Below are 12,391 nucleotides of genomic sequence, written 5' to 3'. Positions count from 1 at the left end.
CTACAGGGAATAATGCTTGGCTTTAGATACACTTAAATTAAAAGTGATATAATGGATAATACAGTATTTCTTTACTATCAACATAATAGGATTTCTAAAGCAGTTCAAAGACCTATTCCTTGTAAAACATGAAACCGTTACAAAGCTAAACTGACGTGGATTACCATAACTGTAAGGCCCCGTACACACGACCGAACATGTCCGCTGAAATTGGTCCGACGGACCAGTTTCAGCAGACATGTTCGGTCGTGTGTACGGCCGACCGGACAATTGTCCGGCGGATCGGACAGTTTCCAGCGGACAAATGTTTCTTAGCATGCTAAGAAACATGTCCGCTGGAAGCCTGTCCGTCGGGACATGTTCGGTCGTCTGTACAGACTCACCGGACATGTCCGATCGGCCGAAAGCCCTCGCATGCGTCAAAGTGATTCGACGCATGCGTGGAAGCATTGACCTTCCAGGGCCGAGCACGTCACCGCGTATCGTGTCCACGTGGATTTCTGTCTGATGGTATGTACAACCATCAGACAGAAATCCGGCAGCGGACAGATCCGCTGGTGTGTACGAGGCCTTACAGACACCAGCTAAAGGACAGAGAGTTACAAAACCTGTAAGGTACAGATGATGACAAACTCTCAATAAGATACAAACTTGACTGACACACTGCATCCAATACTTGCTGGGAATCTATGGGCATGAGGATAGACTTATCCCAGTTAATTACAAAACTCATAAGGGATCCAATCTTTAATAATCCAGGCTTTAATAATGGGCATGAGAGATAATGAGCCCCTACTGTGCCCTAGGAATAGTAATGCATCATCCAAGTATAAGGATATTTTGTATTCCCCCCCCCTAATATGAAACCCAGAAATGTCAGGGCAAAGAGGAGAGGGCAAAGGGGGCACCCTTGATGCTTTCCTTTATGCAGGAGAAGACATCAGAGTAAAGGCCCATACACACGGTCGGACTTTTTGCCAACAAACTTCAAAATGAGCACGTTTTCAAAATAGTGTGTACGCTCCATCAGACAAACTTTTTCGGGTTTCATCGGACAAAAAGTTTGGTCAGCAAACGGATAAACTTTACGTCAACAAGAGTCCGATGGTGCCTAGTCCGACCGTGTGTACAGCAAGCAATCGGACTTATGTACAAAGTACAAACGCGCATGCTCAGAAGCAAAGACCAGCCGGTAGCGTTCTGTCTGGTAAAACTAGCGTTCGTATTAGTGTATTTTGGTTATATGATTTAAACATATTTCTATATTTTTTTGTGGATTAAGTTAGCACAACCCCATTGCGCAACATGTCTGCTTGACGAACGGATGTTCAGAAATGAACAAAATTGCACAAAACTGAAAATCGCGAATGCACACAGACGAAACCTCTACTAACTCTCGATTAGCAGAAGGAGCCCAAAGGGTGACGCCAGAGAAATGAACTTCCTCTTTTAAACTCTCATCAGTACGTTGAAACGTCACTACGTTCGTGTTTGTTGCCGAAAAATTCCGAGCGTGTGTATGCTATGGGTGTGACCGGACAACTCCCTTCGGGCAAAAATCCAAGAGAAAGTTTGTTTGATGTCTGATCGTGTGTACGAGGTTTAAGAGTCATTGCTTTGAATAATCACCTTTGGGGCAGAATATAGTAGTATAACCCAGCTGATAAAGCGTTTACCTAGGCCAAAAAAGATTTAATACTTCCCAAAGGTAGGGCCATCACACACTATTGAACGCTTTAGCCAGGTTCAAAGAGAGTATGTATCTCCTACATTGATGGGAGTTGTTGGTTAATCTACGGATATTAATTGCCGTTGATCTGGTGAGAATAAAGCCGAATTGATCCGGCTAAACCATGCATAACCTTACTGAGGCTAGAGAATTTTAACATCCAAGTTTAAAAGTGAAAATGGGCCATATGAATCCGTATGGAGTCTGTCTTTTCCAGGTTTCAATAGAACTCTAATGCTAGCCATATTCATAGAGTCCAGTAATTGGTGGGATGTAAAAGCCTTGTTTTAATACCTTTCACAACTCTGGGAGAAATAGGTCTTTGTACACTTTGTAAAAAGTTCATGTCAATGACAGAGGTTTAGTTGCATACATTTGCAAATATATGTGAAAGCTAGTTTTGAGACTCCCAATTGGAGCCCATCAGGGCCGCTACCGTTAGGTGTATTAGGCAGCCATCTAGGGCGCAGCCACTATCCCGCTGTGTGACAAGGGTAGCCTCTTCAAGGGCGCAAGGTGCCGCTGTGCAGTCCTGTGGAGGAGGAAGCGCTGGGAGCTTGTCAGAACCTTGCTCTCAGAACCTCAATCCAACGGTTCTTCCCCTGTACTCTGCGGATCTCCTGCCATGTGCAGAGCCCGCTTAATGGCCACCATGGCTGAGCAGCTCCCTGATCGCCTCTCCAGGATGGACAGCTGTAGTGGAAGACCTGCCCGAGCAGGAGTTGCGATCATTGAGGGGGAGCCAGTCTGCCGGAGTCTCAAGGCACTGCATGCCGGTCCAGCTTCCTGACACCAACAGCATCCCGTGGCGTCCTTCCCTGAATGAGGGCGCCCTGAACATCTGCTCTACCAGTCGCCCATGACCTCACACACAGCCCTAATAAGTATGCCATCAGGCATATTGTGCAACCTACTGTCCCCCTGTCATCATCATCTTCCCTCTGTTCCTGGCATCACACTACCCTACCTCCGAGTTCTGTCATCATACTTTTTATCACCCCCCGTACTCCACTGTCGGCTTCCTACCACCCCACCCCCTGTCATCTTCATTCCCACTGTCAGCTTCCTACCACCCTACCCCGTCATCTGTATCCCCAGGGCCGACACTACCAATAGGCAAGTTAGGCGGTGGCCTAGAGCGCACATCAGTAGGGGGGCGCTGCGCTGGCTGCAGGGGACAGCAAGGAGTGAGTTGCCGGACGGACTGCCTGGTATACAGGGAGGGGGGCTGTGGAGGGAGCTGGGATACAAGAAGGGGGACTGGTATAAAGGAAGGGCTGTGAAGGAAACTGGGATACAAGAAGGGGGACTGGTATACAGGAAGCGGGACTGTGGAGGAGACTGGGATACAAGAAGGGGGACTGGTATACAGGAAGGGGGACTGTGGAGAAAACTGGGATACAAGAAGAGGGACTGGTATACAGGAAGGGGGGCTGTGGAGGGGATTGGGAGATAAGAAGGGGGACTGGTATACAGGAAGGGGGGCTGTAGAGGGGATTGGGAGACAAGAAGGGTACTGGTATACAGGAAGGGGGGCTGTGGAGGGGATTGGGAGACAAGAAGGGGGACTGGTATACAGGGAGGGGGGCTGTGGAGGGGATTGGGAGACAAGAAGGGTACTGGTATACAGGAAGGGGGGCTGTGGAGGGGATTGGGAGACAAGAAGGGGGACTGGTATACAGGGAGGGGGGCTGTGGAGGGGACTGGTATACAGGGAGGGAGGCTGTGGAGGTCATTGGTATACAGGGAGGGGGGCTGTGGAGTGGACTGGGATACAAGAAGGGGGACTGGTATACAGGGAGGGGGGCTGTGGAGGGGACTGGGATACAGGGAGGGGGGCTGTTATACAAGAAGGGGAACTGGGATACAAGGAGGGGGCTGTGGAGGGGACTGGGAGACAAGAAGGGGGACTGGTATACAGGGAGGGGGGCTGTGGAGGGGACTGTGATACAAGGAGGGGGCTGTGGAGGGGACTGGGAGACAAGAAGGGGGGGGGCTGGAATACAGGGAGGGGGCTGTGGAGGTCACTGTTGTACAGGGAGGGGGGCTGTGAAGGGGACTGGAGTACAAGTAAAGGGGACTGGGGTACAAGGGGGCTGTGAAGAGGACTGAGGCGCAAAGAAAGGGGGATGCAAGGAAGGGGGGCTGAGGACACTGATGTAATGGGGGAAGGTCTATGATGTGAGGAGGGGGGTTGTGATGTAAATTGGGAAACTTGAATGGAAAGAGGTCTGTGATATAAAGCAGGCACTGTATTGTAAAGGGGTGCTGTATTGCCACTATTTGTCTTTCGGCTGGGTCCAGAGACGCAGGTGGAGACCACGGCTGAAGAAATAGGGGGAGAGGTGCTGCTAAAAAAAACTCCACCCCTGCCACCTCCACCATATACATATGCAGGGCAAAAGGGTTAGAGGGGTAAAAGCGGCAAAATTAGGTTACGCCTAGGGTGTCAAAAATCCTTGCACCAGCCCTGTGTATCCCCCCCTGTCAGATTCCTACCGCCCCACCCACTATTATCTGTATCCCCCTTGTCAGCTTCCTACCAACCCACCCCCTGTCATCTGCATCGCCCCTGTCATTTTCCTACCACTCCACCCCCTGTCACCTGCATCCCCCCTGTACCCCACTGTCATCTTCCTACCACCCCACCACTGTCATATTGTCATATTCATCCTCCCTGTCAGCTTCCTACCACCCCACCCCCTGTCATCTGTATCCCCATTGTTGGCTTCCTACCAACCCACCCCTGTCACCTTCATCCCCCCTGTCAGCTAACCTACCACCCCACCATCTGTATCCCCCCATGTTGCCCACTGTTGGCTTCCTACTGACTCACCCCATCATCTGCATCCCACTGTACCCCACTGTCAGCTTCCTACCACCCCACCCCCTGTCATCATCCTCTCCCCTGTCAGATTCCTACCGCCCCACCCCCTGTCATCTGTATCCCCCTTGTCAGCTTCCTACCAACCCACCACAGTCATATCCATCCTCCCTATCAGCTTCCTACCACCCCACCCTTTGTACCCCACTGTCAGCTTCCTAACATCCCTACCCCCTGTCATCTTTATCCCTTCTGTCAGCTTCCTACCACCCACCCCCTGTCATCTGCATCATCCCTGTACCCCACTGTCAGCTTCCTACTTCCCCACCGCCTGTCATCTGTATCCCCCTTGTCAGCTTCCTACCACCCCACCCTCTGTCATCTCCATTCTCCTGTCAGCTTCCTTCCACCCCACCCCCTGTCATCTGCATCCCCTTGTACCCTACTGTCAGCTTCCTACTACCCCACCACTGTCATATTCATCCTCCCTGTCGGCTTCCTACCACCCCACACCCTGTCATCTGCATCCCACCTGTACCCCACTGTCAGCTTCCTACCATCTCACCCCCTGTCATCTTCACCCCCCTTGTCAGCTTCCTACCACTCCACACCCTGTGCCCCACTGTTAGCTTCCTACTACTCCACCCCCTGCCATCTTCATCCCTCCTGTCAGCTTCCTACCACCCCACCCCCTGCCAACTGCATCCCCACTGTCAGCTTCCTACCAACCCACCTTGTCAGCTTCCTACCACCCCACCCCTATCATCTTCATCCCCCCTGTCAGCTTCATACCACCCTACTCCCTGTCACCTACATTTCCCCAGTACCCCCCTGCCAGCTACCTCCCACCCCCTGTTATCTTCAGCCTCCTGTACCCCACTGTCGGCTTCCTACCACCCCACCCCCTGTCATCATCATCTCCATCCTCATCATAATCTCAGAATTTGAAAGCCTCAAGCCTTCACTCTGCCCAGTCTCAGCTAGGCTTAGCTGCAGACATCAAGCAGAACCAAAATCAGCCTGTGCAGCAGCTTTCTGGATTCTACAGTAAATCTAAAATGGTGTGCAAATTACATAAATGTTGAAAAATAATAGGAAAGTGATTGTTTTTCTTTCTATTTATTCCCTATAACAATGCTCCTTGCTGGGCCCTCTTACCCTTCGATGAGACATTTCGTCTCATGGCTTCTGGCTGGGGCCCCCTGACTCCGTATCCCACACTGGGAGTGGTCTCCAAACTGGAAGCAGTCTCCAGATGGGAGCTCTGAGTTATTCTCAAACCCAAGTATATAATGACCCTGCACAACATGTGTAATCAGCAAGGTTCCAGATGTCAGGCAAAACCGGACACCGAACTACGGAATCTGGAGAAAGCCAAAGACTGCTTTCTCCACTCAGAAATGATAGTTCTGAACCTCACATTGCCCCTTAATGCGAAACCTATGTCACATCATTCCTACTTTCTTAGTGACAGAGCCTCCCTCTGTCACAATATATATATATGTATGTAGCACTACCCCCGAAGGAGCTGCTGGTTTGTTTTGGGATTTTACCTCTAATCCTTCGCCGTCTAGGGTATCAGATGAGAGTTGAGAAAAACTTCAATGTCTACTTTTTAGGCTTCTTTTTCTTTGCTTTATTTACCCAACGTGGTAAAAGGAATAAAAGTAGTAGTTGAAGAGGTGGAAGGGTAAAAGAGAATAGGTTTAGGTGTATAACTTGGTTCGGAAACACTCCTGCTTCCAGCATCGTAGCTTTCTTGCCACTCTAGCCAGAGTGGGTACTGTGCACCTGGATAGGACTCTCTCACTAACCTAGCAGCCAGGATGTAAAACGGAAATTTAGCAAAGTCTCTGGCACAGACCTTTCCAAAGATGGAGATATATTTGGTCCAGAATCCTCTCAGCACAGGAATAAACACCCGGATCTCTCTTGAATAAATTCTTGTGGATTCCGAACTGACAGGCGACCATCACTCAGCCCCTCAGTAATAGTGCATCCTTCGATGAAGTTCAAGGCCTCTCCTGAGACACCAGTCCCTTGCTCGGTGCTCTCCAAGACAGGTTCTTCATCGAGTGGCTTCCTCCCTCAGGACGGACAGCACAGGACCACTCTGCAAACGTATACCCAGTCTGACTACCAGGCCTACTTAGTAGATCACAACGCCAGACCAATGTGGTCCTGGAGCCAGGAACACTTGAACACGCACCCCTGGCCAGGAGGGCGACACATGAGGGGTGGTGGGACAACAGACCAGGATCGGCGATGACGACCCCGGGCTAATGACGTCTGTCCCCCAAGTACTCCTCCTCAGCATGCACAGCGGGACGACCAACTCCCCCCGACCGGCCGCCGAAGGGGAACACCCAAAACACCTTGACCCGACTGCTGCCACCCTTGGCCTGGAGCGACAACGACAACCCAGACAACAATAGTGGTCACCCACAGCACAGCCATGACTGGAACAGAGGCCCACATTTAGTAAAAATCATACAGTCTGAGTCAACTAACTCTCAGACTACCCCCCCAAACCTAAAGCAGCGCCAGCTAGAAAGTAGCATGCCGCTACATGTAGTACTGTGCAAAAGTCTTAGGCAGGTGTGAAAAATGCTGTAAATTAAGAATGCTTTCAGAAATAGAAGTGTTAAGTAAAGTAAATGAACAGAGGAGAAACCCAAATCAAATCAACATTTGGTGTGACCATCCTTTACTTTCAAAACAGCATCAAATCTTCTAGGTACATTTACACACAGTTTTTGAAGGAACTTGGCAGGTAGGTTGTTGCAAACATCTTGGAGAACTAACCACATATCTGTGGATGTAGGCTGCCTCAAATCCTTTTGTCTCCTCATGTACTGTAATCCCAGGCAGACTCGGTGTTGAGATTAGGGCTCTATGGAGCCCAAACCAACCCTTTCAGAACCGCTTGTTCTTCTGCAGATAATTCTTAAAGGATAAGTTCACTTTTTAAAAAATTTATAAAATAACTGCATATAATAATAATTTTTTGTTCGGAGCCTGCAAAGCATTGCACCCACATTGCCAGCTACTGCAGACCGTCAGTGTAGCTGTCTGTCCATTCTTCCGATATGGCCAGGCAGTTTCTGAATGACAGGAAGATTAATGAACTACCTAGAGTGCTCAACAGCTCCCTGGTTAGTTAATTGAGAACTACAAGCTGACAGCCACAAAGGATGGCGGTACTTGTAGTTTTCACACTCATAGAACACTGTAAATGAACAACGTGGTCGGGATTAGATTGTGACAACGAACGGGGAGAGAAGATCCATAACGTATACAAACATGTCCAAATTTACTACCAAATTGTTAACTTGTCCACATCTCTGTAACTATAAGCTGGATACACACCATACAACTTTTGTTGTTGGATTTCATTTTTAGATTTACTTTCAACCATGTAGTGCAAGGGTCTGCCTGATTGCATACAAATTAAAAGTGTTTAGGTTTGACCTCATATTATATGGTTTTGGTAAATCTAAAGGAAAAAATCTAGATAAAGTTGTATAGTGTGTATCCAGCTTAAAAAAGTCAACATATAATAGTCCCTTTAAATTAACAAATTAAAAATGTAAATGCTATTTATAGTGATGTTTTTTCCAAGAGTTACAGTACAGATGTACCATGATATCAAATATTACACCGCATTTGCATAGGCATGGCTTTCTGTGTATCTGTAGGAGTTTTTTTCCCCCCTAGCATCAAACTGGCTTTACATGTGAGCCAACACCTTTACCATAGTGTCAACATTCTAAGAAATATGACGTAGAAGTTTTATGGGAAGTGTTCATGTGGTCAGTGGGACATTCTAACCAATATACAAGTGAGAAAATATACCAGAAAATAAATAATTTTCAAGATACTGTAGAAAGCTTTTTATTTTTTTTAAAGCTAGGTATATTTAACCTAATAAGGAATTCTGTTTTATGGTGTGTATAAAAAAAGTGGAAAGGCAAGGGGATTCAACAAGGCTGGAATAGTTGTGCATGGCAACCAATCAGCTTCTATGTTTAATTTTCAAAGCTTTACTGAACAAGTTAGAATGTTAGTATGTAAAGTTTCTCCAGATTTTCTCTGATTTAGCCCTTATTCACACCAAGAGGATTTGTCATGTGATTTGAGAGTTCAAAATCGCATGACAAATTGCACCCTATTTTTGGCTATGGAACCATTCAAATCATTTGCAGCGACTTTGAAAAAGGTTTCTGCACTACGTTTCTGCAATTCCATTGTGACTTGCATTGACGTCTTTTAAATGAAGTTGCAAGCCGCAATGAAATCGCCGATCCAACTCGCACTAACCTGCGTCTTTTGAAATGCGCCCCCCCCACCCCAAAGCACCTTGCCCCCATGTTGATGGGGACAAGGGCCTTTTCCGGACAACCCTTGCCTGGTGGTTGTCAGGGTCTGCGAGCGGGGGGCTTATCATAATCTGGAAGCCCCCTTTAACAAGGGAGCACCAGATCCCGGCCCCCCCCCCTATGTGAATGAGTATGGGGTATATTGTACCCCTAACCATTCAATAAAAAAAAAGTAGTGTAGTGTTAATATAGACAGTAGACAGTTTTTGACATGTCTTTTATTAAAAATCTTCTTCTTCTCCGCTCCTTTCTCTGGTCTGCATCCACTCCTGTCGACGACCCTCCTCCGATTGTTGCTGCCAGCTGATCTGTCGGTGCCAATGTCCTGCATTACTTAAATAACGGCGGATTACGTCTTCCGGATGCCACGCCCCCTTGCAACGTCACAGCCCCATCATGCCTCGGGTTGTGATGTCACAAGGGGGCGTGGCCTCTGGATGACGTAATCCGGTTGCCATGCCCCCACCGTTATTTAAGTAATGCAGGACATTGGCGCCGACAGATCAGCGGGACGCAGCATCAGAGGAGGGTCGTCGGGGGGAGCAGCGGCAGAACACTGGACAAAAGGAGACAGAAGAGCGGAAGAAGGATCAGGGGGAGAAGGAGAAGACCGAAGGATGAAGATGTGGGAGAAGATGGAGGAAGACCTGGGAAAGAACCGGAGAAGAAGAAGATTTTTAATAAAAGACTGTCAAAAACTGTCTATTGTCATTTTTAACACTACACTACTTTTTTTTAAGTGAATGGGTAAGGGTACAATGTACCCCATACTCAGTCACATGGGGGGCGCTCGTCCCCTCTTTTTCCTGACCTGCCAGGCTGCATGCTCAGATAAGGGTCTGGTATGGGTTTTTGGGGTGATCCCCATGCCATTTTTTTTTATTTTGGTGTGGAGGGTCCCCTCCGAATCCATACTAGACCCAAGGTCCTAGTATGAACCTGGGGGGGGGACCCTACGCTGTTTTTTTTTCACAATTGTTTTTTAGCCGGCATTTTTTTTAATATTGAGTGGGAAGCCAGCTGAGAGCTGATGACTCATCAGTTGTTAAGGACGCGATGGCCGGCTTCCCGGCCCCCTCCTTAGCAACCAGCTATATACAGTCGGCAAAATCGTGGTAAAAACACGGTACTTGCGTTTTGCATTCGGGTCCGTTGAATTCTATTACATGCAAAATGCTGCTTTTTGCCGGAAAAAAAGTCCCCGACCCTTTCCAAAAAAAGGAAAGGCACAAGAAAGCATTGATGTGAACATGTTCCATAGGAAACCATGTTAAAAAATGTCCCTGCATTTCTGCAAAATGCATCAAAAAACGCTTTAGTGTGAATCGAGCCTAAATGTTTTTTTTCTTTGTCTGAATTTCTCACTTCCTGTTTCTCCTCACTAAACTTGCCACCATAATCCGAGCGGTGGTTAGTCAGCCAGAACAGCTTACTAAACAGCTTACTGAGGAGGAACAGGAAGTGAGGAATTCAGACAAAGAAAAAAAACATTTAGAAGGGAAATCAAAGGAAAAGGTAAGTGAATCAACAATGCACTAGCTTAAAGGAACCTATTTAGAAAATAAAAACGAACCTTTACAAATACAAAATATCCTAAAATGAAGAAATATATATTTAGGATATTAAGGATTGCCTCACTTAAAATTCCAGGACCATATTCCTCCTGTTTGCTAGAACTATAAGCAAAACTTTTTTTTTTCAATTTGGATAGAATAAGGAAAGGTAATAACTCGTGTCAGATTATTTTTTTCGCCATCTGTATCATATTGCAGAGATTTCCCTTCATTTCCATATTTTTTTTTTCACTTTTAACGATAACGGTAAACAGGACAGATAGAGAGAGTGAATCTCCCTAATGAGGACAAAGACAGCAATAAAAACTGACAGGTGTTCTAATCCCCTTCCACTCTATCCGAAATAAAAAAAATGCCTTTACTTATACTTTAAGTTAAGATATCATTTATCACTTACATTTATGACATATATCAGATACATTTCTTTTTTCAATGACTTTTAAAGTGGTAAATGCTGCAATTTTCATTTTTCCCCTTCATAAAAAATAATAATGTAAATGCATTGATTCTAACTGGAATATAGGCTACTCTTAAATCTTCACACAGAAAATGTATATAGACACCTGCAGCAATCAATGGTGTGTCTGCATGGAAGGCTAAAAGAATGATGACAAAGAACTTCCTCTGTTTAAGTGGGTTGTGCGGTTTCTGCCTTACTAGGTTGCCTTGATGTTTGTTTTCCATTTTACTGCAATAGAAACATGTTAATGTGCAGTCCAGGAATCATCATGAAATTCTGCATTTGTCTGGAAGATGTTTTCTTATAATGACATAAGATTAGTAGGTACCTAGAAATAAAATTAAATATTTGTTTAAATCATGTTAAGAAAAAAAAAAAAACAGTGCTATAAATTACCTTAAATGTCTATTAAAAAAAAAACTAAAACTAACAGTAAAATACAAAACAATAATCCTAACCTTTTAATGAATCTCTCAAGAGTTAAGCTGGCCATGGAAGGGTTAATATTTTTTTGTTTAACCAGGTTAAAGGAAAAAAAAACTGACTCTATTCTCCCATCCATACGTTCAGGCTAGGTTCACACCTATGCCTGTGGCTGCGGGAATCGCATCTGTACCCGCAGCCAAATTGCACGGCTCTTAAGAGAATTGCAGGGCTGCCATTCAGAATGAATTGATTGATTCATTCTGAATCAATTCTGAATCAATTCTGAAAAGCTTGATTAATTCTGAATGGCAGCACCACTCATCTCAGCATGCAGCACGATTAAAGGTGCTAGAACCGCAGGGAAATCGCATGGTCAAAACGACCAAGCCATTTCCCTTTGTTTGACTTTTCGAAAAGGTGCATTCACTTTTTTTGGGGTAGGAATCGCAGTCACAGCAGCCCATTAATTTGAATAGGCTGCCGTTCCCTTGCAAACGTGGCCCGCAGAAAACCCAGAAGAGTGAACTTAGGGTCAATATGGATGGGGAAACCCTCTCCACTGTGTTATTGTATTGTGACAGTGGGGAAACTTGCCCAGCAACAGAATATACAGATCAGAGTTGCAGCCTATTGCCTGCAGAGCTGATCAAGCGAGAAAATACCAAGAGGGAGGTTAAACTCAGATTAATTCCATACATAAAGTGCAAAGCTATGATTCCACTCCGCATGCCACCTTTATGTGCACAAAACGCCTACCAAGAATGGATCCTTTAGCCGGTTCCCGACCGGCTCGCGCAGATATACTGCGGCAGAATGGCTCTCCTGGGCGAAATCCATACATGTACAGCTTCGCACAGGAGAGCCAGCTTCGCTCGTGCGATCGCATGCACGAGCAGCAGCACAGTAGGTTTGTGGGTGTAAACACACAAATCCCCGTGTTATCAGAGGAGACAAGACAGATCGTGGTTTCTACAAAGTAGAAACCATGATCAGTCATCT

This window comes from Rana temporaria, chromosome 3 (assembly GCF_905171775.1).
Source record: "Rana temporaria chromosome 3, aRanTem1.1, whole genome shotgun sequence".
Lineage (NCBI taxonomy): Eukaryota > Metazoa > Chordata > Amphibia > Anura > Ranidae > Rana > Rana temporaria.
This window is presented reverse-complemented; position numbering follows the sequence as displayed.